Genomic DNA, 5,768 nt, shown 5'->3' on the forward strand with positions numbered 1-5,768 from the left:
TAGCTCTATGTAATATAAGGTGACCAATACCTAGTCCTTATTTATGATTATAATTGGAAAGCCCTGATGTATTTGTTTTTATTGGATTAGATTATGTTTCTTAGGGAGAGCTAAACACGAATTTGAAGTTATTCAAGATTTTTTAAGTCACGATTTACGGAAAATAATAAAAACACTCAAAATAATACTTGGTTTGCTTATAACTTGCAAAGTAACCATTTTACGCAAAAAATAAATGTATATCCAACTGAAGATGAAAAAATTACCAACAATTCTTGTTTGTTTCCTAACATTTTTTTTGTACAATGAGTGATTTTCTTGCGTGCAAACTAATAGCGTTCAGAAAAGGTTTGAGGTGGAAGTTCTGATGTATCTGTTTTTATTGCTTATTTTAGGTTTTTTCAAAGTGCCAAGCATGACCCTGAAGTCGTTTAACATCTTTTTTGTTTATTGGAATTAATAATAATAAAAAAATTAACATCACAATTTTTTTGTCGTTGTATGGGTTTATCTTATAACTTACAAATTTAAGTTTTAAAGTAAGACAATCTAATTTTATAATAGAGATGAGAAACTTACCTACAACTTTTGTTCTTATAATTTTTTTTACAATGTGTTGTTTTCGCGCAATGGGGCTTTTAAATACAGGTGAAAATAGAAATTTTCCGGAAATTAGAAACAAAGTTTTTACAGTATTTCAGATTAAGGTATATATTATAATATTCTATATTACTAAGATTTTAAAATATATTTTATAGATCATAGAATGCACAGGTTCCTAAGGTAAATGGGATCGTAGTCCAAGAAGTGGAAGAGAAAGAAATTAGTAACTTTTTCAATTATCCATGACATTTTCCATTATTAAATGTTAATCTAAAATTCACGATATTTATACGAATTTCAGCATAACTACAATTATCATGGATTAATATTTCATATATTTTAGCAATGGTTATGAGTTTTCTGGCATAAAACTGTAATAATAGATATAGTTGGTAAATAGCTTATACATAATTAAATTTGCTATAAATATTCTTGTTGGCATCAGAGACGTCGTTACGAGGCGAGATAGGGGGGAGGTGTATCATTCTTATAATAATTTCAAAAAACCCAGACAGTAGGGAATTTGAGGGTCTTGACGGCCCGACATCGGCGATCCACCGGAAGAAGAGGAAGCCGACCCAGACTGAGACCATGGCCCTGTCTCATAATGAAAGCTAATAGTATTAGTTCATAGTACAAGTGTAGAAACTAGTGTGGTAATAATACTAATACTTAATTTTTTCATGATAGGGATGACTATTAGTGATATTACAGGAATTAAAAAAATACTAAAGTACAAGTTACTATTGTACAAGTCAGTGTAATTGAATTAAGATAAATCTACAAAACTAATAGTATTAGTTTGTATTTCATTATGAAACAGGGCCCAGGAGGGCTGAACCAGGCTGGCAAACTGCAGGAGGCACCCGGACCGATGCGGACTAATTAGAAGGAACCCCCCTAACATTATAATTGTAATTAAAAAAAAAAAATGTCGATTTTTTGGGAGCGGTGGCATGCGCAAACCCCAGCGCACTACCCCACTGCTGCTGCACTCCATATGCCAAAAATGGTAAGGAAGGGGCATATAATAAAAAAAAATGTTGGGAATTTGAGAACCTATGATTGTGGTAAAACTTTATTCAAAGAGGTTATTGTACCTAAAATTTCTCATAAGGACTATTTAGAGAGGCCAGTTTTCCAGAAGTGTTTAAGAAAATGGCTAATTTCAGGAAATACTCCTCAGACCTTCCGTAAATAAAGAAAATCCGGTAATAAAAATTGATTCTCCTACCCTAATTAATTTTTTGTTACCCCTGAATGGGAACAGGATAAAGGAATTGTCTGGTACTTAGAGGGACAGTGAGGCATATTGGTATTCTGATTTTTCTATTGATTTTAAAACTTTTCAAGTTCTTCTTAAAGTCCATAGGTTTTTCTGAGTCATCATATCTCCTTTAAGGGTCGAACCTTAAAAAAATCATATCCTAGCAATTTAAAGTGTTTGGAATAGAATATCTGGAACCAGGCCAAGTCTTTTAGATAGGTAAATTTAGCAGCCAACTGATAAAATTCTAAATTAATGCTTGCAATAGGACTAATCCTTACTGGATAAGGATAAACGAATCCCCGGCAATCTTAGCAGAGCTGAAAGAGTGGCCTGTTTTCGGCTAGTAACAGAACATGATTTGCTCCAAAAACACCTCCATCGAATTGGCATCGTACATTCCCCGAAATGTCCTCTATGCAACATGGGAGACATGGATGGGGACCATCTTTTGGCGTGTGTTGGTCTGGAGGATGTTGAGCGAGATGCGGACCAACTAAGAGGAAGAGTAAAATTGTATTGGGCTGCGAGAGGAAAAATGGCGTAATAGCCCACTTCCTGTGGCGTAGGGAAAAAAAAAAGGCTATTCGAATCTTCACAAATAAATGGTGTGGAAGAGTAAAGCTATGATTTAAATACAACTTTTTATAGAATATAATATTTACAAAAATTAAATTCTCTGGCAGAATGTTTCAGAAGATAAATTAACAAATTAAATGATTATAAATTTTCAAATATTAGTGTTGTCATAGAATATTAGAATGTACCTAACAATTTGAATGCTGTAGAACATGTGTTCTTGCCAATTACGAAAAAAATAGATTTTTACTAGTATTTAGAAGCCCTTTAGCACAAAAACCACACATTGTACAAGAAAAAAAATAAAACGATAAAAACATGAATTATAGTTAATTTTCTCATCATTGAATTAATTTACCTTAAAAGCTTACTTTGTAAGTTATAAGCCAAAAATCAACAATAAAAAATAATTAAAAAAAAATATATGCTTTTTAGTGGATTTTGATGATTTACAACATATTTGCCGTAAAACATTTTGTTGCACAACTCAGATTCGTGTTTAGCGCCTTTTAACATTAAGTAAACTACTAAAACCAAATTCACCAGAACTTATCACCTCAAGCCCTTTTTGAACAATTAACATTATTTGGATAAATTGCGGAAAACCACTCATTGTTTATGTTTTAGGAAAATTAGTTTTTGGTAATTTTCACATCTTTATTTTAATATAGGATTAACTTTTGTGTAGCAGTATTACTCAGCAAGTTATAAGCCTTAAAACAAATTGTCTGTCCGAAAAAAAGTTTGTTGGACAACTTCGAATTCGTGTCGAGCATCTCAAATCAAGAACTTTCCAATGGAAACTACTATTTGACAGGAACTATTAGGGGTGGTCGCATGAACCGCAGGATATTATCAAACAGTTGTTAATACATAGAAGTTGTCTTTAAAAATCATATGGATATGTTCTCTTATGATGTAAAAAAAGAAAGAAAATAACAGCTCAAATCATGGGTTCATTTCTGTCATGATTTAAATTAACCAAATTTGAAACAAAAGCTGATTTCATTGATATCAATTCTTTTTTATTTATAAAACTAATTTTAAAAACACATAATTTTTAATTTTAAATTGTTAGAAATAAATTGTGTGTGTGTTTTTTAAAATTTGAAATATATTTCGAAGACGTTTGTTACTATCCAGGCTTCGTCGCTAAGACATTTTAATGGCTGCTCTTTCCATACAGAAATCCTTACAGATTAAAACAATTAAAATTAAAATTGATCGTTTTATTTCTACAGAACAAAATAAATATAATTAATAAATTGTGGTGTTAGTTCCATGAACAAGTAAAGAAAATTATTTTCAGTGCTATTTATAATTATATATTTATTTATAAACCAGATATCTATATCCGGGCGTAATGATGCTTAATCGGGAATCGCGGTGTGGTTTTCCAAGTACCTGCCTCATGAATAATTTATAGTTTTTAGCTAGTTGCTCACCTTGAAGAGCCACAATCAATAAATATAAATATATTGATAAATGTATTTTATCTGTTTGAAATTAGGTTGGAAGAAAGGTAACTGCTGAATTAGTTACAATGAAACCAGTTACCTTTAAGTAGAACGCTGCTATACCATTAAAGCCACGATTCCCAGCGACGTGATGTTGAGAAACCCTCTTCTGAAAATCTGTCCTCCGGCGAGCAACAGATTTTTATAAAAAGGAAACGCTGAGAAATCAAAATCTTCATTTTCTATAGTTTTTACCGCGACAAAATATATATACACATATACGCTGTTCGGGGTTGCCGACCGGTTATGTGAGAACCCTCAGAGTGCTGAAGATATCTCAAAATAGTCTGGTTTGGAAGTGATGACCCGCCTACCGCTTGATCAGTAATCGCGTTTAAATTTTCCAGGGTGCTATATGAACGCCTGTAGGTTTAGTTCATTAAGTTTCTGCTTCGGAGAAGAAATATATGCCATTGTGATCCTAATAAACCTGAACTTTCTTATTTCGTGGATCCAGACCAATTTTTTACTATCCTCGAATCTGTGTTTGAACGTATGCCGGTGGAAAGAACAGTATTGACTGTTATTATAGTACGTTAGATGAGGGGACAAAAAGAAGTAGCTTGAGGCTAGATCTGGTGAGTAAGGCGGATGGTTAAGCAGTTCAAACTATAATTCGTGGATTTTGCCATGGCAACCGCTGAGGTGTGACGGTGCGTTGTATTGGTGAAACAGGATTTTCTTTTTTCTGCAAATGTGGCTGTTTTTCCGCAAGTTCATCCTTCAGCTTGTCAAGTAATGATGCGTAGTATGCTCCTGTAATGGTTTTTTCCTTGAAGTCGATTAAAATAACTCCTCAACTATCCCAAAAACAGTCGCCATCACTTTCCCAGCCGAGAAAACAGTTTTTTTTTTTTTGGAGCTGGTCCTCCCATTGCAGTCCACTGTTTGGACTGTATTTTTGTTTCGGGCGTATAATAGAGAATCCAAGTTTCAACAACTGTAATTAATCGGCGCCAAAACTCGGATTTATTGCGCTTAAACTGCGCCAACAGAGCGTTGGAAATGTTCATTCGAACTCATTTTTGGTCTACGCGGCACCCAACGTACGGACAGCTTTCTCATATCAACTGTTACTGGCTGAAACTTTGGTGGGTAACTGTCAACAGTTGAACAACGAAATTCAATTGCTTTTATTTACGAGTGTTATTTACGACACCTTCACGTTGCGGTCGGAAACTTTTCAGACCACCCTCGTCTATGTATATGTATATATGTATATATTATAGCTATGTTATTACAGTTCAGTATTAACCTTACAATAGGAAGGTTACGGACGGATGGGTTATGGAGCTATGGGTAGCCTACTGCAGTACTATAGAACCGTAGTTAACAGCCACGTGAAGTACGAAGCCGTTATAGCCGGGTGTGTTAAGGCGTCAACTTCACAATCTAGAATCAGTGGATTGATTTTAATTTTATAACAGTCCCACGGAATGAAAACTCGTTGTTTATTTACAGGACAACCTTCTTCTCGTATGTCCTGTCCAACGGTCCGTATGACTAAGTAGGGGCTCAATAAAACAGAAAAAGCATTGTGAGTTTGAGTGAGATCTAAGTAGTCTGTAATAAGACTACATCGGGTGGCCAAAAATCTTCATGGTAGGGCCGTTCGTAGCCGAGCAGTTAAATCGCCAACTTTAACTAGTTCGCCTTCGAATCCGAATTCGAAACCGGCGCCGATTCGAATCCGGCCTAGGGGATCGAATTTTATTTCAGTGGTGGTCCTACAAAATGAAACTTGACTCCCAACCATGGTCAGAATAGGGTGGTAACCTGTAGATAACCCCGGTATGTCAGAA

Source organism: Halyomorpha halys, unplaced genomic scaffold (genome assembly GCF_000696795.3).
Source record: "Halyomorpha halys isolate HHAL.00 unplaced genomic scaffold, Hhal_1.1 Scaffold467.1, whole genome shotgun sequence".
In the NCBI taxonomy this organism is placed as follows: Eukaryota; Metazoa; Arthropoda; class Insecta; order Hemiptera; family Pentatomidae; genus Halyomorpha; species Halyomorpha halys.